The sequence below is a fragment of the Trachinotus anak genome, unplaced genomic scaffold (assembly GCF_046630095.1).
Source record: "Trachinotus anak isolate AG129_WGS33_773 ecotype Australia unplaced genomic scaffold, CSIRO_AGI_Tana_v1 ptg000015l, whole genome shotgun sequence".
Classification (NCBI taxonomy): domain Eukaryota; kingdom Metazoa; phylum Chordata; class Actinopteri; order Carangiformes; family Carangidae; genus Trachinotus; species Trachinotus anak.
In genome coordinates, this window is record NW_027273866.1 from 11,446,845 (window position 1) to 11,473,726 (window position 26,882).

The 26,882-nt window shown below is 40.5% G+C and overlaps 1 protein-coding gene across 3 annotated transcripts in view; it reads left to right on the forward strand.

The window, feature by feature from the left end:
• The window catches only part of gfra4a (GDNF family receptor alpha 4a), a 266,508-nt gene that overhangs the window by 77,136 nt on the left and 162,490 nt on the right, over window positions 1-26,882 (forward strand). For 2 of the 3 annotated variants that reach the window (XM_071498094.1, XM_071498096.1), the window contains one exon: window positions 22,995-23,060. The gene's annotated coding sequence lies outside the window, so the exon portion shown is untranslated. Of the gene's footprint in view, window positions 1-678; window positions 1,718-2,066; window positions 2,721-22,994; window positions 23,061-26,882 lie in introns of those variants that run through there. The other variant, XM_071498095.1, reaches the window with a different exon arrangement.

Below are 26,882 nucleotides of genomic sequence, written 5' to 3' on the forward strand. Positions count from 1 at the left end.
TCAGGAGCCTTGAGAAAGCCGGATCAGAGCCCGCTCTCACGGCTATGATGCTGCAGGTGATCATTTGTTTTTCAATCCCCAAGACTAAGGCAGGGGAAGCAAAAACACATGTGGCCTTGTAATGACGGTGTTGTGATTGTCCGCTAACGGCTGCACAAAGACAGAGGAAAGAATAAAATCTTTTGAATGCATAGTGTGGGTGCAGATCCTGAAAGGTGCTTTCATGCTGCTTTCTCAACTGAAATATGAAAAGAAAAACACATGAGATGAGACTCGTGAATTGCATTCGACACACATAACTGGCCACTTACTGAAGAGTGGACATGTCTCAAGGGAGAACAAAACAATAACAGGTCCAGCAGGGACACTAGCTGCTTGTACATAAGAAATAACAGCAACATATATAAGCAAGGATCAACTATAACTAATTTTATAGCTCAAATTACAAATTTACAGACAGTGCACCATGTGGTCCATTTAGTAGCTGCTCTGGAGCTTTTGATCAGAGTGCAGTTTGCCCAGTTGTAGCAATGTAGATTGTCAAATGTGTATTTGACTTAAAGAACTTTTTCTTTTTTTTACCATTTTGGAATTAAAAATGGTTGTTTTTGATGTTACCAGTAGTTGACAGAACAGGTCCACCACATTGTCCATTTAGTAGATAGATAGATAAGATAGATAGATAGATAGAATTGATTCGTCCCATAGGGGAAATTCAGTTGTCCAATAGTTTGCATATATATGCAGTTTATATTTATGGGTCATGTGTCTTTGGCTGAGGCTGATGTGTTGAACAGTCTGATGACAGAGGGAACAAAGGATTTCCTGAACCGTTCACTCCTGCTGCTGCAGCTGCTTCTCTGGCCTACAAGGATGATATAGAGAGGGTGGTTAGTGTTGTCCAAGATGGCTGCATCTTCAGTGTGTGTGTCTTTCCACAACAGTCCTGAATGAGTCCAAGTACAGACCCAGCCTTTTTAACCAGTCTCCTTGCGTTCTTGTCTGACATGCTGCTGCTCCAGCAGACCACAGCATAAAAGAGGTCACACTCCCCCACTGACTGATAAAACATGTGCAGCATTTCACTGCATATGTCAAAGGATCTGAGCTTCCTGAGGGAAAAGAGCCTTCCTGGAGATGGCATCTCTGTTCAGGGTCCAGTCCAGTTTACTGTCCAGGGGCACACCCTGGTATTTATAAGTGTGCACCACCTCAGTGACCTTCCCTCAAACGTTGACTGGCTGAGGTGTGGCTAGACCTGTGAAAGTCAGTGACCATCTTCTTGGTCTTAGAGGTGTTCAGAAGGAGGCAGTTCTTGTCGCTGCATTCACTGAAGGCCATCATCAGACCCCTGTACTCTCCTTCCTGCCCGTTCCTGATACACGCCACAATAGCTGTGTCATCTGAGTATTTCTGGATGTGACAAGACTCAGAGTTGTATTTAAAGTCTGCCGTGAACAGGAGCGGAGCCAGAACAGTCCCCTGTGGAGCCCCAGTGCTGCTCGCCACTGTCCTTGAGAGAGAAATAAAGATAAAAGAGAATAGATTAATAATTATAAATTAAGGGGTTAACAGAGTTTCATATTCAAATCTGTTTCATCAGGACAGTGTGAGTGTGGTTTAATCAGATTTGATGGACATCGTTGTCTCCTTGGCAACATTTGTGCCATTAGCTTCTGATTTTTATAGTTTAGATTCTGATTGGCTGATGGGAGACGTGACCTCACAATGATGTTTCTAACACAGCTCTGTACTCAGCCTAGTTAAATGAGCACAGAACTAGAATTACATCCTCGTTGTTGTGTGGCTCGCAATGTAGAAAGTAAGGTCACAATCTCCAGTTCTGTTTCTGAGTTGAAGTGTTGAATAATGTCCACAGGTATTTTTAGAGAACATTATGACGTAACAGTCAAGTTGACCTTTGACTATTTGGATATGAAACAAAATTTCATCATCTTATCATATTAGATATTTGTGTGAAATTTTGTCATCATTAGTTTGCGAATTCTTAAGTTATGGCCAAAACATGTTTTGTCAGGTCAGTTCATCCAGTTGTCCAGCATCAGTCCCAGTCAACGTTTGTACCTAATTTGACAGATGTATGGACAGACAACGCAAAAACATAATACAAAAGAAATATAAGTACAGAAATGTCTTGTATAAAACTGCCAGTATTATTCTAAATTTGGCAAATAATAGTGCGTTTATGTCGAACCTCAGCACTTAAACCCCATCAACTATCTAAACTTTGTAAAAGCATTTAAAGAAATGTGGGAAAACCTGATCGACACAGTCAGTGACTTTATTAATAATGAGCTACTGGGACTTGAAAATAATTCTTGAGAAGACATTGCTCAGGAAAGAAACCGCTACAGTGGAAACTAAATGATCAGTGGATGAGAATATAAATTATGTGCTAACCACTCAACCCATGCAAAAGACTCAGGCTGCTGGGAGGCAATAGGTCTGCTACATTGAATCTGCATGTGTTTGTTTTAGTACAGAACTTCTTCTACTATAGATCACAAAATCTGCTCGTGAGCAGTTGGAAGAATTCCTTTTTTACAATCCCAAAACAAGGATGTTGAATTTTTAAAAATGCACAACTCCAATGATCGTCATCTTAACACCTCTGTTTTTTTCCCAGTTCTCCGAAGCGAGTGTTCTGTGTGGAAATGGAGCCGGCTGCTGCTGGATGCATGCGTGGGCGTTCCACTGATGTATGTGACACTTGATTGATTTATTCATCTTTCTTGGCTCTGCCATGCCCAACGACGACGAACACAGCAGTCTTGATGTGGTGTCGTGACAGAGGTTGGGGCCTTGCTGTGACAAATGCAGTGCTGATTTTGACGAGAACCCTGTCGTCGTTTTACAGGAGAAAACTTTAGAACTTCAGTCCTGGGAATTTCCATGTTTACTCAGAAAGTGAAGTTTTCTTAAGTTATTTATAGGAAATGAAACTATCATCAGCCATTCTATAAGACTGTAAAAAATGCTGCAAAATTCCAAAAAAGTGGAGTTTTTAAAGAAGCAAGGGTTTCATCTGAGAGCAGTGCACAGCATGAAGAAGTGCTGCTGATGCGCTTATCAGGTGTCTTGATGGGCTGGCAGACCATGTCACACTAAATCTGGGCTATCATCTTTCCCAACACACAACAAGGGAGAAAGATTCAAAGCAGACAGGAGTTACAATTTTTTGTGGTGTAACAGATCTGGGTAAAAGCTAGTTCAGATACATGTGGTTATTTGAGACTGACTGGAGCCAAGATGGTGATTTTTATTTTCCACATCAGGGTAATTAAGACTTCACTTACACAGAAAAGCAGTGTACACTGAAGACACTGAGAGCTTCAGAAGAGGAGGATAGAGTTTGGGGGGGCAGAACTGACACAGTAGGATTTCACACAACTGTGTCATCAGTTGCCTGTTGCAGTTTGAAAACTGAACCATGTCTATTTTCAGTTTTTTAACCTTGCTCTTCTCTGCCCCTCTGGAACCCTTTGAATTACATTGTCCCATTAAAATACATGTTCAGCAGCTTTCCCCTCAGCATTACATTTTTGTGTGAATGGGCCCTTAGATTACACCAGGTTAACCCTGTAACATCAGTTTAGATCATTGAATGTGAAACTGCTCACAGAGGGTTCATATGTTGCTTTACGGCTGCGACCGTGTATATTTAAAGATTGAATGCTAGTGAATCCCCTCCTCCTCCTCTACCAAAGGAACGTCTCTCTCTATCCTGGAGAGAGATGTCAACAGGCTTTTTAAGAAGCAGAACCCCCGCAAAGCAGCCGGTCCTGACTCTGTCTCTCCATCATCCCTGAAGCACTGTGCTGATCAGTTGTCTCCAGTGTTCACAGACATCTTCAACACCTCACTGGAGACCTGCCACGTGCCAGCCTGCTTCAAATCATCCACCATCATCCCTGTCCCCAAAAAACCAAGGCCCACAGGACTAAATGACTATAGACCCATTGCCCTGACCTCTGTGGTCATGAAATCATTTGAGCGTCTTGTCCTGTCCCACCTCAAATCCATCACTGACCCACTCCTGGACCCCCTGCAGTTCGCCTACAGAGCCAACAGGTCTGTAGACGACGCCGTCAACATGGCTCTCCACTTCATCCTCCAGCACCTGGACTCCTCAGGGACCTATGCCAGGATCCTGTTTGTGGACTTCAGCTCTGCCTTCAACACCATCATCCCGGCTCTGCTGCAGGACAAGCTCTCCCAGCTGAGCGTGCCTGACTCCACCTGCAGGTGGATCACCGACTTCCTGTCTGACAGGAGGCAGCACGTGAAGCTAGGAAAGCACGTGTCTGACTCCCAGACCATCAGCACTGGATCCCCACAAGGCTGCGTTCTTTCTCCTCTGCTCTTCTCCCTGTACACCAACACCTGCACCTCCAGCCATCAGTCTGTCAAGCTCCTGAAGTTTGCAGACGACACCACTCTCATTGGACTCATCTCTGATGGCGATGAGTCTGCCTACAGGTGGGAGACTGAGCGTCTGGTGACCTGGTGCAGGCAGAACAACCTAGAGCTAAACGCTCTGAAGACAGTGGAAATGATAGTGGACTTCAGGAAGAGCCCAGCCCCACCCACCCCCATCACCCTGTGTGACTCCCCCGTGGCTACCGTGGAGCATTTTCGCTTCTTGGGAACCACCATCACACAGGATCTCAAATGGGAGCTAAACATCAGCTCCCTCATCAAAAAAGCTCAGCAGAGGATGTATTTCCTGAGGCAATTGAAGAAGTTCAACCTGCCAAGGACTATGATGGTGAACTTCTACACCTCCATCATCGAGTCCATCCTCACCTCCTCCATCACCATCTGGTACGCTGCTGCCACGGAGAGGGACAATAACAGACTGCAGCGTATCATCCACTCTGCTGAGAAGGTGATTGGCTGCAATCTTCCGTCCCTCCAGGACCTGTACGCCTCAAGGGCTCTGAGGCGTGCAGGGAAGATTATAGCTGACTCCTCCCACCCTGGACACAAACTCTTTGAGACACTCCCCTCTGGCAGGAGGCTGCGGTCCTTCAGGACCAAAACCTCTCGCCACAAAAATAGCTTCTTCCCATCTGCTATTAGCCTCATCAACAAGGCTAGAGAGCCCCACTGTTGCTGATCAATTGCACCAATCACCAGAAAAAATTCCTTGTATGTGAAAACATACTTGGCAATAAAACTGATTCTGATTCTGATTCTGATCCAGTTCTGCATTTACACATTTTACATGTATTAATTTGGCAGATGCTTTTGTCCAAAGCGACCTACAAATAAGGGTAAAATCCAAACCACAGTAGATCAAGGAGAAGCCAAGTTCAAGAAGTAAGACACGTTTTTTTGCAAATTTTCAATTGATTTCTTTCTAACAACAGTTTTTCACTAATTTCAGTTGCTCATTTTATTAAAGGAAAACAATTACAACTTTTTTTTCCATTTTAGCCATCAGTGATAATTGCATTGTACTAACCAAATTGTCGTTGCCAACTATTTCAATAAAAAGTAGTTAAAGCTTGATAAGTCACTAAGATGACGCTATACTATAACTTTCATATCTGTGATGTTATTATGTAAGTATTGACATGTATGGAAGGTTTTAAAAAATGAAGTTAATCTAACAGTTTCCAACCATCTGTAACATTATCTATTTCTATTCTATATATATTCTATATCTATTATATTCTATCATATAATTAATCTGTTATTTCTCAGTTGTTATTATCTCATTAATACACATCTGAATCTATGTCTAGTTTACAGACTGACCAATTTCTCAGATCAACTTTGACATACTGAACCTACCATAGTTGTGGCCAATTGTGTGATAAGAGTTTATTTTATTTTATATGTTAGCCTGTTTAAGATAAGAGAGTCCTTTATTAGTCCTGCAATGGGGAACTTATAAGTGTTACAGCAGCAAAGTGAACAGTACTAAAGAAATGCAAAATGAAAATATTAAATACTAAAAATTTACAAAAGATAAATAGTAGATGAATAATATAGTATAGCACTAAAGAATGTACAAATAGATATTAAAACATGTTAAAATATATCAAAACACAGAAGCAAATAAGGAATATTGCATAGTTGGTGTGTGTTAATTATTAAACATTATGAGGTGCTCACAACCTGTACTATTTTCTGATAATTTAAACATAACTGACAGAATCCAAAACCAGAATAATAATAATAAAAAAAGAAACAACATAGTTTTCCTTCAAAAGAGTCCTCTAGTATTGTGCTTCCATAGGTTTTGGGCACTCAGGAAACAGCTTAAAAACAGAAAGTCGGTGGAGAAGAGGCAGGCTAGTAAGGGTCAAGCTTCTTGTTTGAAATTTGTAGTTTCCAAGCCCAAGCTGAGATAACTGTGACGGCAACTTAAAGTCACAGATGATGACATTTTACAACCGCTATCACAGTGTTGTGGAAATTGTCTGACAGTATCTACAGACTGAGTTGTACTTCTCATGACTCGTAAACTGATGTTGATGTGTAAAATCTGTGAAACGCCTCGTTCATCTCTTTCAAGTCTATTTTTACATGAGAAACTGATGATGCTCCTCTGGAGAGACTTTTGATACCAGCCTGTTGAACGTGCCGAGTGCTGGCCTGGTTGCTGCTGTGATGAAGTAGCTACACGCCTTATTCAATAACAATATTTTTCTAGAACAATAGCTTTACTCAAAGGTCCTTGTTTACTGTTATAAATGTATGAATTTGCCTCAGCAGCAGCATTGTGAAGCTGAAGCGACCCATAGCTGTTTGTGCCTAATGAGGTGTCTAATGTATCTGAGAACAGTCAGGCTTTGTACTTTGCCAGCTCAATGTTTTCATGAATCTCTGTCTCTGACACAAGAAATACTGGAAAATGTTGCAAGTAGCTACGTGCTGAGCGTCTGAAAATTTTAGATTACACGTCAAAGCTGAAATCACTGAACAAAAATGACTGAAAACTGAGATCAGAACATTTTCTGACAAAATGAATCTTTCTCCACATAATTGGGCCAAAATTTAAATATTATATAAAAACTAAGCCATTTGACTAAACATAGCAGTTAAATCCAGTTAAGTCACAGTAATATTGTCTTTTGTGTGCATAGTTCTCTTGGGAATCACACCCTGTTCTATAATCTATACAGAACCACAGAGAAAGCCTGTCACTATATATGTCTATTATCACAAAAAGTGAGAGTGTTTAATATGAACTTCCTCTTTAATAGCATAAGAGACGGTTTTCTATTATTCTCTAGGTACAGTAGGTAGTAAAACCCCCAGGAGTGTATTTTCAAAGACTCCAGCTATTACTTTGCTCTACAGTTTACACAAGGAATCTCAAAGGAAGGAAATATATGGATGAACAGTGTCAGCTCTCAGTTAAATCTCATTGGCTGCATTTGTCAACGTCAATCTGGCAGACTGCAGTATCCTCAAACACAGATGGGTAGAGAGGACGGGTAAGCCATTGTTAAGGTTGGGTGACCCTTTAGACCCTTTCCAGTAGGCTACACTACAGGACAACAGCAATGTATTTATGGTCAGGAACTTTTGGGGTGGCAGTGTTGGTCTGTTCCCCTACTACTTTGATTCAGGCTGATGTATCTCAAAAATGATTGGATAGATTTCCATGAAGTTTTTAATTACACTTCCTCTAGCTTCACTGTGAAGTTGACATTTGTGGTTCAGAGTGAAATATCTTGACAACTATTGGATGGATTCCTCTGAAATTTTCCACAGATATTCAGGATCCCTGGAGGTTAAATTCTAATGACTTTGATGATCCTCTGACTTTTCGTTTAGCGCCTTCATTGGGTCAAAATTACAATTTGAAAATAGACTTGAACTGTAAATACGACTTGAATTAGCACGAATAAAATGCAAGTCCTTAGAAATGCATTGGACAGATGGCTCAAAAACATGGCTGAAACGCTTTCTGTGCAGACATGCTGTTCGTCTTGTTCTATAATGTTTATACTGAGGTTGCTAAGCCTTCAAAGGGAAACTTTGTATTTTGCAACAGGCAGCTAGATTGGTTAGCCAGCAAGTTGACCCAGAAGTAGGTCCCTATGTACTTAGCTGAAATGGTTTATCCAGGGGGCTAATTTCTCTGTTTACTTTCAGCAGGACTCACAGAACAGTTTTTTAAATTAAGTAAAACAAATTCATACCATGATAGGGGATTTTTATCCATATCAGCCACCCGATAACACACACACACATAATGTCAGTGCAGTCTTCTTGTTTTTATTTATTAATTGTTTTGCCACCTCTCTGGAATAAGTATGTATTTTCCTCATTCATTGTTACCAGTGTGAACCGGGTAGATCGAGACCAAGTCTAAAAATCTTAAAGACAGTTCTGTACCTAAAATATTCTTTAAAAAAACTTACTTTGTGGCTGGTGATTTGTACTTAAACAAAAACTCCAAATGGCAAAAAAAAAAACCTGTCCTCTCCCAAAACTGCTGGGTAGCTAATAATCCAATACTTCTGTAACACTGTGCAGCTCCCAGCTGTGTGTGTGTGTGTGTGTGTGTGTGTGTGTGTGTGTGTGTGTGTGTGTGTGTGTGTGTGTGTGTGTGTGTGTGTGTGTGTGTGTGTGTGTGTGTGTTTCTCCCCAAGGCCATAATGCAGTAATTTAGTCTGTGTTTTTAGTCAACTGAATGTGCTAAATAACAGTTAAATGTTCTATAAGTCAGCATTTTTCCCACTCAGCAGCAGGGATTTCTGCTGAGCGCTCAGTGCTCAGGTTAGCTGCCAGAGACAGGCTGTTTCCTAGATTAGCTTTGATGTAAACTACTATTAGGCTGATTTTAAGTGGCCCTAAAGATAGGAGTGCTTCTGTTTTCTGGGCACTACAACAATACTTACTAGTTTCAATAAATACACAACTGATTATTTCTTCAGACCAAAATGAGAAACATTGTTCTGCACAGCTGAATATCTTTGCCTGTGAGTAGTTAATTCACTGCTCAACAAGGTGTCACATTATTGACAGCGTATTACAAATGTCCTGAGAAGTGTTGGTATGAATTACACCGGAGCGGGACAGATGTAATTCTTCTGCTGTCAATTTACCACTAAAATTGGGCTCATCACAGTGTAACAGCCATCAAATCCACTGAATAGTCAATATCCTTTTCATTGTCAAATTGTACAAATCCCTTTCTGTTCCACAGGCATGTCGAATGTGGCTTTAACAGGAGTAATGAAAGCAAAACGCCCCCCCACCCCACCCACCCCACCCCTGCAAAATGCAATTATAGTGTGTGAATTATGAACAGTTAAACCCCCGTAATGATTCTCGAGCCAGTGGGACAATTATTGCGTTTCATTTATAGATACCATCATTGCAGATACATCTTGATTCGACATTTTCAAAGCGAGAGGTTCATCAGGAGTTTTTTTTTTTTTTATTAATCCAAAGGGAGTGAACCAATGCCTGTGGATGCCTCACAGGCAGAAATAAAAGGTGCAGCCGTAAAGCTCTGTATGTTTGAGGTTTGTGGAAGTTCAGTCAGAGTTCATGAAGCCTTTACCCAAGGGATCCTGAGGGAAAAGTTCATCCCCAGGGATTAAAATAACAACGACGACTGCCCAGGTGGTTTTATACACTTGTATCAATGGTACTTCAAATTCTGTCTGAAGATATTTATGACTGGCTGTATGTTTGGGCTTTTTGTCTTGCTGCAGAATGAATTTGGGACTGATCAGTCACTTACTGATGGTACTGTGTGCTGGATAAGAATGTAAACACTGAAAGTACCTGGGATCCCACCTGGGGGCTTAGGGCTACACCGAGCAGCCGGTCTGGTTTCCCGGCTGCTCGGGAAATAGAGGGAAGTGGAGGAGCACTTCCAATACACTGCATCTCGCCTCCGTTATGGCAAATAAACTACTTTCATTGCATGTATCATTATTGCTAAAGGAGGCAGAGGAATAACTAAACATCTGACACACTGAGAGCAGGAGAGAGGGAATTCATCAGTAGCTGCTCAAGAAACCAGCAGATCTGAATAACAAGCAACAGAAACACCAGCAAGTGGATATGAAGCAACACGCTAACTGCAGCACAGCAATAAAAGCCTTGTTAAGAAATACAGGGGTTCTGTCTACTGAAACACTAGAGGGCTTTTAATTTGAAACAGTTACAGGAAGTGTTGAGTTTGTATTTACACATAATGCAGTAATTTAAACACAGCAAACTGAAAACAAAGGCTTTGTACTAAAATACTGCAATGACCAATTCTACATCTGAAACAGAGTAAAGACCTGCCTCTAATATAACTCTGATACACTCTGGACTTGAGATAAACAAAGGATTAAGTGTTGTGGATCCCAGATGGAGGATGTTCGTTGTGTGAGGAACAAATTAAGAGAGAGAGTGTCTGTTGCTTCTAACTTTCTCCCTGAGTCATCATTTTGTAAGTAAATAGAAAATATGACCTTACACAAAATGCTGTCAGCCCAAACAGAGAAAGAGAACACCACATCAGTGCCAGCAGCATTATGCTCCACCTGTTAACAAGCAGCTGCAGGAGAATAGACAATAATCCTAACAATCAACATAAGAACTTAATCTCCTCTCAAAAAGCACCTTATGCCCTGTGATGCTCCGTGTGATCACAGCTGATAACAAATCTGCTTGAATGCATTTAGGTACTACACATACTGACACACAGACCTGATACCTGCAGCAATACAACAAAACGCTCAGTTCCCAGCTTCATAGGAAGTCTTATTTGAAAACCTCTAATTTGAACGTTCTAATACACTGTAATACCCTCAACTTTTCATGTTTCTCTTGTAGCATTTTGAGCAGCATAATTGCTCTTGAAATATATTTGATTTAGCTCAACTCTATTTAAGAGTTCCTCAAAGCCATTCCTCTGTGTAAAGTGTAGGGAAGTATAAACGGTTGCTTGCATTTGCTACTAGTGAGGGACCCTCAAGTGCTCATTGACTCTGTTTGGATGTCAGACCCACCAGTGAATGGTGAGATTTCAGAGAGTACAGTTGCAATCTGAAGATCCCCTACAGGCTCTGTGAAGCCTTTTGACCTTGCAGAGCAGAAGAATGAGGCAGAAGTCTTGGTGAATGTGCTCATTACTTTTCTGAACCCTCCTGCCTGACATGCAAAGATTTATTTGTGTAAAGGGCTCTTCTTCTGATTCACCTCTGCATACGCCATCATCTTTCTTTGCATGTTCTTCGACCTGCTGACCCAACTACAATCCATAAATAAACCAAATAAATAAACACCAGCAACTTGTCAAAGGCAAACACTTGAAAATAATAACACGGGTACAAGTATAGCTCTGCTTTCTTGATCATTACTTGCTTTAGAGACATGAAAAGAAGCTCAGCTGTTGTATCTGAGGGATGAAAGTGAAAAGCAGGCCGCAATGTTCTCTGGTCGCTCTCGACCTCACCCTATCTCAGTTAAGCTTTGTCACTTCATTCGCCTGCAGATTTGCATAATTTATGAAGTACCCTCAGGAAGTGCCTCCTCATTACAAGGCTTGATATTATACTTTATTATGTTCAGAATCTGGGCCTTTGTGTGTGCTGCCTGATAACATAGTTTACACAAAACGAACTGATGGGACACGCAACTGCACTTTCATGTCTTCTGCTGAGTTTGAGCATCTGTGACTCATTCAGGTCCTTGAAACTCAGATTGACAAGAAAACCAAAGTCCAGTTTGAAACGACTTTCATTTCCATTTTTTTTTTTTCAAATTAAATGAATTCTTGCCTCTTTATGTCTGTTGTGTTCCAATTTTTGATATTAATTTGTATTATCAGAATATTATCATTACATCGCCATTCTGCTGCTTACTGCTCTGCTGTGAGGAGCCTGCGGTGCTTTTATCATTCGTATTTACTGGCTGATTTTCATGCACACTACACCCCCTCTTTTGTGTTTTGACTGATTGTCCTGGGTGAAAATGCCAAAACACATCTTCATTTAGCTCATTGTGTCGAGGGGCGCAGCGTAACAATTTTCCCACATCGTTGTTATTTACACAAGCTAACAAGGTTGGGACGGGATTTAGACTCCTGAATGTCATGGTGGTTTTAAAGAACCGGAATTTAATAAGCTCCCCTGTCAGGTTGGGTCGCAGCGGTGCATTAATATGCATGAATATGTATAAGCATGTCTTCCTCACATTTAAAGGATTAACAGCTGAGACTGTTACCTGTTTTAGAATTGCCGGAGGAGGAGTATTTTGGGCTCTACTGGGGGGAGAATTATTTATTATCATTATTATCATGTGCTGCGGGGCACACCATAGTGAGCTAACGTCAATACTTCAGGCAAAACTGGCTGAAAATGCTGTACCTCCATGACCTACCATAATTACTTGATTTCAATTTACATATTATGATAATTTGTGACTCATATGGCGTCTTGCTCATTCATATTTAGAATTAATAGGCTCTGACTGTCTGGGTGGTTTGCAGTGGAGGTGTGAATTCTTGACCCATTTCCAGGAGTCTGTGTCACTGAGGAGCCATTCGGCTGAGTCAGGTCTGCCCTCCCCACAGCCGCCCCTCATTGGTCTCCTTCCTCACTGTACCCTTTATGTGCCCTCATCATCCCCGGGCCAATATATTCCCATTTACTGTGGCTGACAGTGGCTATGAACAGAGCTACAAATAGCACTGGGGCATTAAATGAGGGCAGAAGTAACCTGAAGGTGAGAACAGTGGGCTAAGTGTTAGAAGGTTGCTGGTTCAAATTCAAATAGAGAGTAGGTAAACAGAGAGTCCACATCTCTCAACAGCAGCTGGATATGCAGTAATTTTCTGCATACAATTAACGAAAACATTTAAGTATTTTAGGAAATTGTGATAGAATATATTGTTGTTGGATGACATTAGCACTACGGCCCTGAAGGACAAAGCACATACGAGAGAAACCACAAGCAGGAAGGAAACGTGCTTAAAATTCAGAAATGCAACAGAAGACACATGCACCAAAAAATACCATTACAATGCATGTGCTTATTTATTTAACCTAACCTAACCCTATTATATTTGAATATTTCTTCAGGTGAGAAAGTAACCAATTTATCCAGCTGACATTTACAGAGATGTGAGGACCCACCTGGCGGTTGAATGCCGTAGTCCTCTTAGCAGCTCGTAGTCTGGCCCCAGAGATGACCGGCCCCGGGAGAACAGTCTTATCTTGTCAAGCCCTTTGATAATTCCCTGCCAGCGTTTTGAAATATGTTATAATTCCTTTTACAAGATAAAATTTGGTCTTAGAATTGAAATATCATATTTGTTGCTTCCAGTTTGTCCGAAGGCAAAGCTAAATGGATAATAATTACATATTTTATTGGATGGTAACAACAGCACTGCCTCTGAGGACTTTTGGCTTCTTATATGCACAGATATATCACCACATTTCAATAAAAATAAATATCTCTAAATGAAAATGAACAGAGGCAATGTGGTCTAAATGAAATTTTGCTTTGTTTGTTTAATATATATTACAGATTGAATAATAACACTCACTGTCAGTTAGTTAGTCAGAAAATGCAGCTCAGTTTGAGTTTATTGCAAAAAGGGTCTGTTCACTGCCTGAACATACCTTCACAGCAGGCAGGGCTGGGCAGGGGGTTCAATTATAGTAGGGAAGCAATGGTAACAATGAATGTTAAATATAATTTCCTGCCTTTCATGGCACAAAATTGTTTTTAGTTTCTGTCGTTAACTACAAAAAAAAGTAATGTTACTACTTGAATCACTGTGCTCATTGGAATGTAATGTAAAGCTACTGTAAAATGTAGTTAAACTACTAGTATAATGTAACATGTAGTTCACTACTCCCCAACACTGTTGACTTGTCTAATAGATTCAACACTTTATTGCACTTGAACACCTGCACATTTTCCACGGCTTTAAACGTGTTATATGATAATGTGCTCGCACATCAGATTATCAGGATACTGTCCTGAAGATCTGTAATGATGGGTTAGATTTTTTTAATGTCTGTGGTTAATATTATTTTACATGAATTCAGTCCGGGTGTTAATGTCATAGGGCAGAGCTCCATGTGGGCAAAGACCTGCTGTCATATCCTAATGTGGATGTTTGGGAATTTTTAATGTTGGCTGCTGTACCTGTTGAGCAAGCAGATTTCACCCCTGAGATTTCACGTCAGACTGGAGTTGACTGAAGTGTCATGTCGCATTAAAACTTAAGGTAATTACGAGAATGTCCGGCATACTAGGTAAAACTGCACACAGCCAGAGCTCTGACAGAGATATCTGACATATCAGAAAAAAAAAAGAAGAAAGAAACGACGGGGGGAATCAAATGAGCAAGTCAGATTTTATGTATACAGCTCAGCTACTGTGTCCTCGCTCACAGAAGTGTCAGTATGAATTTAAATACATCCAGCCGCCTTATATCAGCCTGGTGGAGTTGGACAAAGTTGCTGTTTTGCTGATGGTCAAGCCCCTTTGATCAGGAGACATGGAGCGAGGTCTTGCAGCCCTTTGGTGACTAAGCAGATATGACTCAGTGAGGCAGAGTAACCTGAGTCAGCTGAAATTAAAACCCTCACTGTCATAACAATAAGAGCGGGATGGAAAACAAAGCGTTTTAGCTGACCAAACCAGAGGAGAGACAGCAATGACATGATCTCACGTCTCGGATGAAAGGCTCAGTGGTCCCACAAGATTGTGTTTATTTCCCCCTTTGGTCTTATATAGAAACATTATTGGTTTTGTCACATGCAACTGAAATGCATCAAACCTAGAAAGCTAATATGTGGCTACACAACACCTACAGTCACACTATTACTCTTACCAGCCAATGATAAGGATACACCTTCAAATGTTCAATACACTGCACCATAAACAGACATTTATGAGAAATACAAAAAGATCCACTGTCTGCCCAGAGGCGACTGAAGGGAATCGAGGGATGAAGTTGGTGTGCGAGGCAGAGAGGAAGAATGAGAGGGGAGTAAAAAGAGAGGGGTGGCTAAAGCACCCAGAGGTCAACAACAAAAGCTTCAAAAGCAAAAATAGAGACAGCTGTGCCTCAGGATATCAGCTAATGAGCAGGGAATGTCTTTCTTTTCAAGAATCTAAGAGCCCACGATATTACGAGGAGGCCGTAGGAGTGTACAGTTGATGGTCTGTGGCAAATGATTCTTCATTATCAGAAAGGGAAAAAAAAACAACATAAAGGAAAATCAACTAATTCTGTAAATGAGGGGTTTCATGCTAAAAGCCTGGATGTATTTTGGGACTGTTTAGTTTCCTAAATCATCATCAATCATTACCTCAAAAAGTATAAATGAATGTATCCTCAAAAGCTGTTTCTCAACAGATGTTGAGATGAGTAATGTCTAATGTTCTCCACTTCCATGCGAGTAAGGCTTTTGTATGGCACAAATGACAAACAGCCAACATTTTAACAATTTGATTTAGATTCTTAAGGTTACAGACAAACTGGAGTTACTTTCACTTAAAGAATCCATGTTTTGGTCATTGTGACAAACCCCACAAGGCAACCAAAACCACCCTTACCCTGTCTGTGGAACTTGAGCCTCCTTGTTCCTGTAAATCTCTAAAATCAGTCAAATATATTTCTGGTCACTATAGTTTTTAGCAAATGCTACTCAAACTCCATCTGTGGAATAATCTGTGGATGAATTTGATGCACTGCTGAGTATTTACAGCAGCATGATGGTGTATGTAGGACTGTGTCAAAGTAAACTACAGAGACCATGTTATCCAGTGCAGCGGTGTGGCTCATTAATAGTTCTTGGACAACAGTCAAGGTCTGTTATAAAGACGTGCTGTGTTTTGTGTCTTTTGATGGGATTTACTGACAATGACAAAAATATAGAATGTTTAGCTGAAGTGTGTTTATAAAAAGTGCAAAAAGAGCAGTTGGCTTACTTGCCATTTCTAGTATGTTTCATATTGCAGTGGGCAGAAAACCGTAGTAAATCCCTTTTCTATTAGCCGGCAGTAAACTGCACTAAGAACTTAAATACAGTCCCTCTAAAAGTTGAATATTGAGGGTCCACCCAAATGCTGGACTTTATTGAAAATCAGTAGTTTAATGTTTTTCTCCTGTGTTACATCATAGTTTGCAGCTACACCTGTTCTGTCCTCTCCTTTGCGCTCCCTTTATCAAGGAGACGCTAAAACATTATAAAACCTAGATTTTCCAAATTTAGGATAAGAGAACCTTGATTCCTTATTTCAGTTAAGAAGCACAAAAGATGGAAAGGTGTTTCTTTTATGTCTTTGTTTGGATTGTTGCATTAAGCAGAGTTTCTTAAAACGGAATTCACTGTTAATTTATGTTTGTGTTTCCCTCTATGCTTTAATAGCACTGGCAGAGGTTAATTCTGTTAGTCTAACAAGTGTAATGAGATAATTACAAACAGTCATACAGTTGGTATTTATTTACACTGCAGATAAGAGGTAGACAAATTTAGGCCTGAGTGACAAAGTTCGACTGTCTGAAATTATAATGTGGTAGTGATTTATGTGTCTCATAAACATTTGAATGTGAAAGCAGTGACAGCATTGTTTTCAATGAAATGAATTGACAATGGTAATTCCATACAAGTGTTCATGAAAAATGTTACCATTTGCACACAGTAGCGAAATGAAATAAGGTCATTTAGACTTAGTGACACCATTTCTCTTCTGTTCCTGGTAAATTGGTTTAGACTCTGGTGCTGAAAGTTGTAAACTTTATGAATCACTCTGTTGAAAAACTGAGTGAACTGTTGTGCACCGCGGTGTCACCAGTTGATTCCTGCAGATTCCTTTGCACTGTTGCAAATGACTGCGTATAACACCATTCATCGTGTCTGAACGACATCCTCTGGATAGAAATTAATAGCATGGACGCAATGGATTGTCTTGTTGTGCAGCCCTTTGCACTTTGTTGTGTAACTAGGTATGGTGCACACACAATGCCACCAGTTCCCATAAATTCCCGACCGAGGGTGAAAGCGAACATTGACGAGGACCGAGCCTTTATCTGAGAATGATAAATCCCCCTCCACTGCCACACAGAGGATCACTGAGGAACCTTGAGCTGATTTATCGAGCTCAGAAAAACAGGGAGAGTGAGGAAGCTGTCCTCTGGCTGGATATCGCTGCCATTCTTCATTTGGGTGACGTTTCACTCAACCCTTGAAGAGAGTCCCAGGGAATACTGCTCTGTCTGTTTTTAAGACCATTTTTATGGCATTTCTCCTTCATAAGATGGTGTTTAGAGACAAAACAGGAAAAGAAAATAATGTGAGAGAGATGACAGAGGGTCTTGAGAGAGAGGTCTCAAGATATTTCCAACACAGCTTGGAGTATAATAGTCGAAACATGAGAGATTTACAGTATATGTCAGATTTTTTTTGAGATCTGGCCCCCGACAATGGCTGCCCTTCTCCCACCACACCAACTCTCAAAAAGCCTAATCCCAAGCATTGTGCAGAGTTCTTACGCAACTCTAGACCCTCCAAATCATTCACAGTCCCTCCCCCACCAATGTGGCACCCCACATTAAAGATTCAGTCATAACAGCATTTTCAGTGGCAAAGCACTGTGGTGAAATTAATTAATTTCCATACAATCACTGTAATCAGAGTGCAGGTGTTTAAATCCACATGCATGTTTAGTATTGGCGAACTTTAACTTGCAGATTTACACCACTGACCAACAGAAACCTTCCTGGACGGATCAACCTTTAAAGGAATGGACAGCCGGAGAGCTCAAATCTAATGTAACCGTAGCTTGTTAGCTGCATTGTTTCTCTGTATGAGTAAAAACTGCTGCACAAAAGAGACTTGGTTTTTCAGTTATGAGAGAAGAGTCAGTTGTACAAATACACTTATTGTCCTTTTAGCAACCAAAGTAACTAGTAACTACCATTATGAACTGATGGTTAACAAGCTACTAGCTCAAACAGCTTTTCCTCCCTTAATCTTCCTGTCAGTTAATGAAATGATGTAAAACAGTGAGAGCAGAAATCCAGGGAAGAGTGACCAGCACAGTACATAAAAGCATGTGAGGGGTTACCTATGGTAGCTCAGCAGTAAGCCCTGCGGGTACTTCCTGTTTCATGAAGACGTGTGGATGAATTTTATTGAACCAGTCTCTGGTGTGACCAGAGTTTAAGAATCAAACTGTGTTTCATTCAGGAACCACCATTTTGAAGATATTCGATAATGCAAGGAGAAATCCATTACTGCAGCAGCAGAGAGCAAATTCCAGCTCCCACCGTTGCCCCAGTAAAACACGATTCAATGCCTCCACAAGAAATGTGAGGAAAATTCCCCTTTTTAATTTTTTCTCTATTGCATCACTTTCTCCTCCTCCACATGCAACCCACAGCAGAACGAAACAAATTCATACCCATTCTCCGGAGGCTGTTAAAGTAAAGCAGGCTGAAGGACACTGGGTACACTGGAAGAATCGGCTACAACACATCAGTGCAAAATCAGTGCCTCCCAGAAAGCATCACATCACAGATCTAACAGTATAAGAGTACTCGAGGTCAGATATTTCTTTTAAACCCAGTGCATTTTTGCAAAATCCTGTTCTGCACCCACTGAAACATGGCAGCTGGCCAGCACGGCCAGTCTGTTACCAAGCTAGGCTCTGCTCTAAATAATTCATTTTCTGTTGTATCAGGGTCTGGTTGAACCTCTTTGTCTTGGTTGGCTGGAAGATGTCATTAAATCAGATTTTTCCATGGCCAGAGGGAATACTTTTATTCTAATTGGAGAGGGAGTAAACTTTTTACAGCCAACTGTACAGTCTTATGACCACTGTAAATTAATACTTAGCTGGATGGCCTCTGCTAATTGTTCAATTCATGATATGTTATTTTCCAAGGTTTTTTCATTTAAATAACAGTTGTTGTATTTTGATTCCTGGCAGGTGGCCATGATGGAAGCAGGATAATCCACTCCCAACCATAATCCACCTTGTGGATTATTATTTATATTAAATCTCTGTTCTTCATTGGTATGCTTCCTTTACAGTTGCTAAGCAACCTGTGTGCCCTTAGCAACGTGCAAACAATAACAGGTCCAGTAAACAATCATTTATACATCTTTTCCTTATAACCATTTAATTCAAAAGTTAAAAATGTCAAGGTGTTGAACAACAGATGTACTTTTTGGTATTTTCCATTTTAAAGAGCATGAAAACTCAATCCCAGGTGTGTGTTCAAGAACTGATAAAGGCACCGATTAGCTGCTGGCCTGGATTAGTTCTGGCCATCACCAATTGAATATTGATGTGAAATGAAACAGTGACAGTTATGGTGCCTGGTTCTTGGCCTTTTGGAACCAGTTCTGATGTAGAACAGGATTTCAGTTCCCAACCCTAGTGTTGAGTGAGTTTCTTGGCTCATTGATGTGTTATAAAAAATGTATTGTGTAATATAAAATATAGTTCCTATAGCAGGTGCCAATAGGAATGAGACCAACACAGGGAACATGAGGCAGCTCATGAAGAGCTTCATTTCGTGGTGTTTTGCATCACTGGGTCAAGCCGGAGCATCCAGGCATGCCTCCAGATGACCTTCGGTGCTAAACACCTTAATGGTTGAGGCAGCAGGGATGTTTGTTTAGTCTCTGTAAGGAAGAGAACTGTTTTCAGATTATCCCTGCAGCTGTCTGCTGCATTGCTCCAGTCATCTGATTGCTCTATTTGCCCTCTTCTCCAATTGCTGTTGGTGTGACCGCTTTGCTTCAGCTGAGATGTGATTGACAAAATGCAGCTACATTAAGCTGTAGTCAGACCAAAACTGAGCCATCACTAAGCCCAACTACGCATAATTAATGCTGCGTGTCATAATTCTCACCAGACACATGCATTTACATTACATTTACATTTATTAAGTTGGCAGACATATTGTCCAAAGCCACATACAAATTAGGGTCCGATCTAAGTGGTAGTCACTGTAGTTCAAGGAGCAGTCAACGAGAAAAAGTTCCTCAACATTCAGTTGAGCTTTCACTTCACACAGAAGTTAAGAAAAGCAGCCTTCTCATCTCTAGACACAGGCTGTTGTTGAATGTTTGAGTTTTTGTGTACATTTTAAGTATTTGTACATCTGATTGTTTGGAAATGAGAACCCTGTAAAAGGATCTTAAATATGCACTTGATGGCTAGATACATGCTAAAAGACTGAGGCTAATGCTGCATTTTCCAAGTGAAAAGTCAGCATCCTGACCAGATGATGACGCACGTACTGTAGAAGATGTAAATAGGCAGCAGCATTGTTCTTGTACTGCAGAACAGAGCTGTCAGTCCTCTGCTCTGGCACAGAGGAGAATTATTGTACAGAGCGATGGCTGTTGGCAGGAATGTCCTGTTGCATTGTCACAGTGGCACTCTGCTGTGTGACTGGCAGTTTGTGGAGGGGGATGTGAGATGTTCATCCATGATGTTCAACAACTGCAGCATCCTCATCTCCACACCTAGCTCCAAGGACTCCAGAGAAGCACAGAGCCAGCCTTGCTGATAGACACTATCATCGGGCTTTGGCGATGCTGCCCCAGAGGACTGCAGCAAAGAATATAGCACTCGGCATGACAGTCGCTTTCTCCCTGTGGACAGCCTCTGTGTTGCATTTCCAGTCCTTTATCCCGCAACTGCCTCCACCTCCTCTCCAAGAATCAAAATGATGTTTAATATAGTCCTGGTCCACAATCATCTGCTTAGTCTTGGCCACACTGAAGAGCAGATGGCTGTTCCCACACCAACAAACAGCAGGACAGAGCTGCTATTGTTCTGTCATGCTGCTGTTGTTAAGATGGATTTATTCTCCCTCCTAACAGCATGTCAGGTAGCACTGGAAATCCCCACACCTTTCAGTGTTGGATGTTTGTTGGTGGGAGGTCGCCTTGTCTGTCCATTTCTGTAAACAATGCAATTATAGCTAAAATCTGTACAATAACTAAATATCTGTGAGGTGAGAGAACAGCAGGTATTGTACTTCTCTGGAGGTCTCTTTTTCATCTGTTCACGCAACTATTTGTGAGTGCAACACTCTGAATGTTTTCCTGGAGAGAGACAAAATATGCTCTGTTATCCCCATTTATAAGCGATATGGGGTTGCAGGGTTGCAAGCACAAGCTGCAGGCAGTAACTTTGCTTCCAAATGCTTTATCGTTATTATCTTCTATCCCTGTTGCAGCCACACATGATCCCTCCTATGCTGCTGCTTCTCACATTGCAGTTATACAAAGATCAATATTCTCTAAATACTCTTTCAGACTCGGTAGAGATGGGAGAATATCAATGTTTTCACAGGTCAGAATTAAACAAAGGTGATCTGTGACCCGCAGATCTGCTGGACTTAGCTGTTGCGTTAAGTGGAAACACATTCCTTTAAAATTTATGTTTTGTTTTTTGTGTTTCACTGGAAGAGAATGTAATGTGGTAAAAAACAGTCACTCTGCTGGTCCAGCTTTGACTCTCCCTTTGACTGCTCTTAAAGAAACTCATGAAAACTGAAAGATAAATGTCTGAAGCCTGAACTGTTTTCATGACCTTGATGACAGCTGAATCAAATTGAATTTGTTCTTTTCAGTTTCACTTCCTGCCTGTTCCACAAATGCCCATAGTGCTTCAGTGGGGTTTGATAAGGTTATTCATCAATACCATTTACTTAGTCATTACTCCATCAGGGGCCAAAGGGTTAAATTGCACACATAGTGATTACAAAAAACACATGCAGTGAGATAAATGCTTTATATAACAAACACACCTTTATGACTTAGACGTGGCATTTTTGAAGCCTTATTATTACTATTATTGTTTTTATCATAGCTAATATGTAAAGTCTTTAAATATTTTTTCATAGTAACATTTATAGCTGCAAGAAGTATTTTAAGTCTAGCATACTGATTGAGATATGACTGCCATTTCTACCATAACATAATCATCCTGCTCATATCAAGTAATAAATCAGACATTATGAAGTAATGTAGTGCAGTGCCTGCTTTCTGTCGATGTCTGTCCAAAGTGTCAGGAGATAACAGCGTCAGTCCACAGTATGAGTAAGGTTGTATTTTGATGCAGTGTTAGTAAATGGGGTTAAAGAACAGTATCAGTGGAAAACCAGAGGTGATAGTGTGAGTGCGGTTGGATCTGGATTGTTGTCTGGCTTTTGTATTGGCCTGGCTTAAAAGCCTGGCTTTGATCACTTCTTATACGAGCTTGGCTGAAATTTAAGCAGACCTTATCTTTATTGGAGAACCAGTTTTCACAGTTGTCATGGAAACGTAGATGTAAAAGTTTCGTTTTTTTTAACACTTTGAAGGACTTTTTGTCCGTTTTGACAAGAAACTTGAGCATACAAGGTTATTCTTCAAAACAGCTTTGTATCACATCATGTCACATTTTTTTCAACTTTTTTTTTTAACTTAGCACCCTGTTCTGCCTTCAGAAATTTTAAAAATTCTTTGACACATAACACCACTACCAATATGCCCCCACTATGACCACTGTGACCACTGATGTTCCCACCCCCCTTACAGCTCTGTCAAACTGTTGCTCCAGTGTTTCTCTCCCATCTAAACTAATGTGATTCAGCCTTTTTTTTTATATTTCAATGCTAGTAACAGTCACTATGAAACTATGAGTTGTACGCTGGGGCATCTCTGTAGCACCACAACACTTCAGTTTTAGTACATTGTGACACATCTGACCTTTATAAAAACCTTTGCGATTTGGATATTGCACTTGGCAATATTGCAGTTTCAATAATATTTCCATTGTTTGTGCAGCCCTAAATATCTCTTTAACTTTGTACATGCATAACACATTTATTTAATTTGTTTATATTTTTTTTGCCTGTGCTCATCATCTCAACCTAATATTCAACTTTTATTCTACAGATTTAAATAAGTTACACCGAGTTATCCTTTCACTGTTATTGACTAACCCTAATCAATTTCTCCTTCCATTTGCAGTTTGCAAGCAATTCCATCTGGCAAGGCGTCACGGAGTGTCTCAAAACGAGCAGACGTCAAGTCGCAGTGAGTTTGCAGATACTTGCTCGCAGCACTGTGATTGAAACCAGTTCAACAGCAGTTTAATTTTGTGCAAGCTCAATTTAATTTCTAGTATGTTGCTGCCTTCAGGAAAGAGCAATGCTGGTGATTTACTTTTACTGCCTGTCCACACCAGGTTGTAGAGCAGTGGTTCAACATACATTTGATGCTAATTGTGTGACTGGTTGAGAATAAAAGCCTGTAAGAATATCAGGACATGTTGTATATCCCAATGTAAAATGATGGTCTCTGTCAGGAATTAGTTCAGCATTTGAAAAATTTTCCAGTGTTTCATCTCCATAATGTCTTCACTACACATCATGAATCACATTCAGTCTCAAGACATGAACTCTAGCCTGTTATGCACCGCTGCCCGCTGAGCTCCTCAATTAATTTTGGCATCTTTTGCAAAATCACGTCACTAAAATTAAATGTGAGGAGATATGCAGTTAAAGTAGAGAACACAGTGTTGAGCAGGCCTCCATTTCCTTCGTGATAACACTGCAATTTCCCCCCAAAACGAATCCAGCACAGAGAATTACCTACAGTGTCATTTTCTCTGCATGATCACACTGATTTTCCTATCGCAGGTTTTTTTTTGTTTTTTTTTCAGAAAAGGTATCAGTTTATCTTTGCCATGTAGTGGAACTTCTTCACCTGTGATGCCGCTGTCAGCAGTGCAAACAAAAAGCTGATCACAGGGCAGAATTATCTAGATTGCCTGTCTTTCTTAGCTTCCAAAGATATCATAGCACCAAACACCAGAGAAAGGTACTTGCGTTGCACACACTTGCTTATAAGATAATATCTTTTATGATAAGTCTCCATTCCCAAGCCCCGCCCAAAACAATATAAATGTATATGAGGGAAAACTGGGGCAAGCCTGAATCAGAATTTCAATAGACCACATTTTTGTTTAGACTTGCAATTTTGGCAGTGAGCACTTTCACACCCAGAAAATCAGTAGAAAGCTGCTGTTCTTCTGTCTCTGTGTGTTTTGAGTGAGAGACTTCTCTGCTTACTGGAAGTGACACCGGTGAAAATATCTACAATAATCAGCACTACCAGAGGCAGATGTCAGACTGTTATTTCTTTTTCCTCTGCATGAATTATTCCTCTGATATGAAGCGCCGGCAACTCTGTCACCTCTCTCTCCCCCACACTACTATCGACGCTTCAACATTTCCGAGACCTGCGCGACCCCTCCATACATTAAACAGCAGCATTAACTGGTGTTCTGCTTGCTGCTTCTCTGGCACAGTTTTATTGGAATGACACTCGGAGACATTTGGCTGCCGAGGCCAAAAATAGAAAGAGGATGATGATGGATCATAAAGCATTTGTTTTATTGGACTTAATGGAGCTCAGTTTATAGATAAAATAGTCATTGAAATAGGATTGTCCACGACATATTACAGTCACCATAAAGTCCTCAACTCCCTTCAGAGCCCTGCAAAAATGCAGGCAGCAAGCTTACTTGGTTAAATGTTGGGAAAGAATAATAAATGAGAACACTGAACAAGAGGTTAGCAGGGAAATCAAGGTATTCTGACTATTCAAAGTCAGAATTCTTAATTCCTTTAATTGCTGTGTGGTTTTACTTTCAGAAGAAGTAAGGACATTTTTTTGCTCATTTTATTTTTGCTCAAGATGTCAAAGAACCACTCACTGTGAGAGCTGCACTTGGCGTGCTCTTTTCTGTGGTACAAGGCAGAAATTGACAGACATACCTGTCACCTATGGTTGCCTTGGCTTGAATGAAGTGAATAGAGAAGCTGATGTGTGCACAAAGACATGAGAATGTTAAATTGACAGGCTGCATAAGTTTGGCTGCAACACCTCAAAAGAACATTTTAGCCCTTACAGCTGATTGACTCCTGGCTCAGCCTCATTAGTGAGTTTGGAGAGGAAGTTTTGTGCAGGTGGGGTGGGCAGGGAGTTTCATAGAGCATGAAGGCCAAATACAACGCTTCCCATGACAATACCAAGGACAGTGTTCTGCCGACTGCAGAACCATGCCGGAGTCCTTGGCTCATCTAAAATGCTGCTTCACATAATGGGAACAAGCTGAAAACAAATAAACCAACCTGATAATGAGGCTTTCCCTCAATTTCTGCGACACTTTTCCAATAGGAGTCATCTGTGCTTTTAATAGACAACAAACATCTGTGCTGCTCAGAATCAGAGTCTAATTTGTTTGGTAATTGTCGGCTGGGAACAGAGTGAGCTAACCACAGTTTTCGTCAATAGCTATTAAAGTTCGTAGAGATATTACAGAATGGTTATTTATTATACTATGCACTGCTCTCATAATTCAACTGCTGATATAAAAGGCAAGTTGCAGTACTGAGAAGTGGATGTTTTCACAGTAAGAATACCAGATCGCCGCCTTTTTAAAACCCTGTATTTCCAAAGTTTAGCAGTTTTTAGCTATGCTAGCTGTGTGGCTCTGGAGATGGCAGTGTCACTTTCTTGTTTCTGTTGTTTGTCTGATCCACCACTTTGGTCCAGACTGAAACAAGTGAGGGACTGAATGGTCTTGAAATGTGCTACAGATATTGAGGGTTTCTGGATTAAAGATTTTAATGAATATAAGAGTCATGTCCTCTAGTACCACCAGCAGATTAACACATGTGGTTCAGATGAAATGCTTGAACAGCCATTGGATGGATTGCCATGACATTTGTGCAGACATGGTTTCATGTTTCTGACAGGTTGAATCCTTTGGTGAGTCCCTGTGTTTGCTATGGAATTTGGTGCAGGCATTCATGTTCCCTCAGGATGAACTGTAATAACTCCCTCAACTTTACCTCCAACTCCCACCTCTTGCTCCACTAAAATTATGACCAGGAGATTCCCATCAGCCTCAGCTGTAATTTGAATTTAGTGTTTATTGGTTAATGTCAGCATGCTAACATGCTAAACTAAGGTTGTGAATGTGGTCAAGATTACCTGCTAAACATCAGCAGCATTGTCACTCTGAGCGTGTTAGATATTAGTATTAAGATCAAAGCACCCAAGTCAAGCCTCACAGAAGAAGAACTTAATGGATTTATGAATTATTGAAATTGGTTTAAAAAGATTTGATTTTAAGAATTATTGTCACCAAGTTTAAAATAACCCAGTAAACTTACAGGTCAAAAGACATCCTAGCATCCAGATTCGAACTGAGCCAAATTCAATTGAAAGATGAAGTTGAGTTTTTGTGTGTATGTTTTAACAGCATTTCACTGACACAAGTTTTCATATCCTGATCACATGTTGAAATCTAATCATTGAAACACTGTTGGAACAATGGTTTTATATAATACAAAAAGCTTGTAATTTTCACTGAATTAGGATCAGTTTAAGCTTCGATTTTTTTTAAACTCCCAATCCTTCAGTGAATACTCACTGTGCAGGTTTTTCTTTATCTTCATGCTTTTGCCCTGGGCAGTGATGTAGAAACCTTTTTAGATAAAACCTTCTTTCAATAGTTCTTCACATGTGAGGTGTCTGAAGTGCATGTAAAGAGTAGTTTGAAGGGCAGAGACACTTAAAGAGCACAAACTCAGATCATGCTTAACACAAAAAGGTGCAGACACACATGTTAGGATACAAATCCAGACCTTGTGTGTGTGTGTTTGCTGTGCATGAAAGTCTGCTAGATGCAGCTGTAACACGCAGCTGTAGTGTATTCAAAGCAGTTTCCATCACTCCGTTAGTACAGAGGTTTATTCAATTAGCTGCAATACTGATGCTTTGCTAATTAGTGAGGAAAAATAATTATACCCAGATGACATTCTTCAGGGACACCTGTCCATTCAG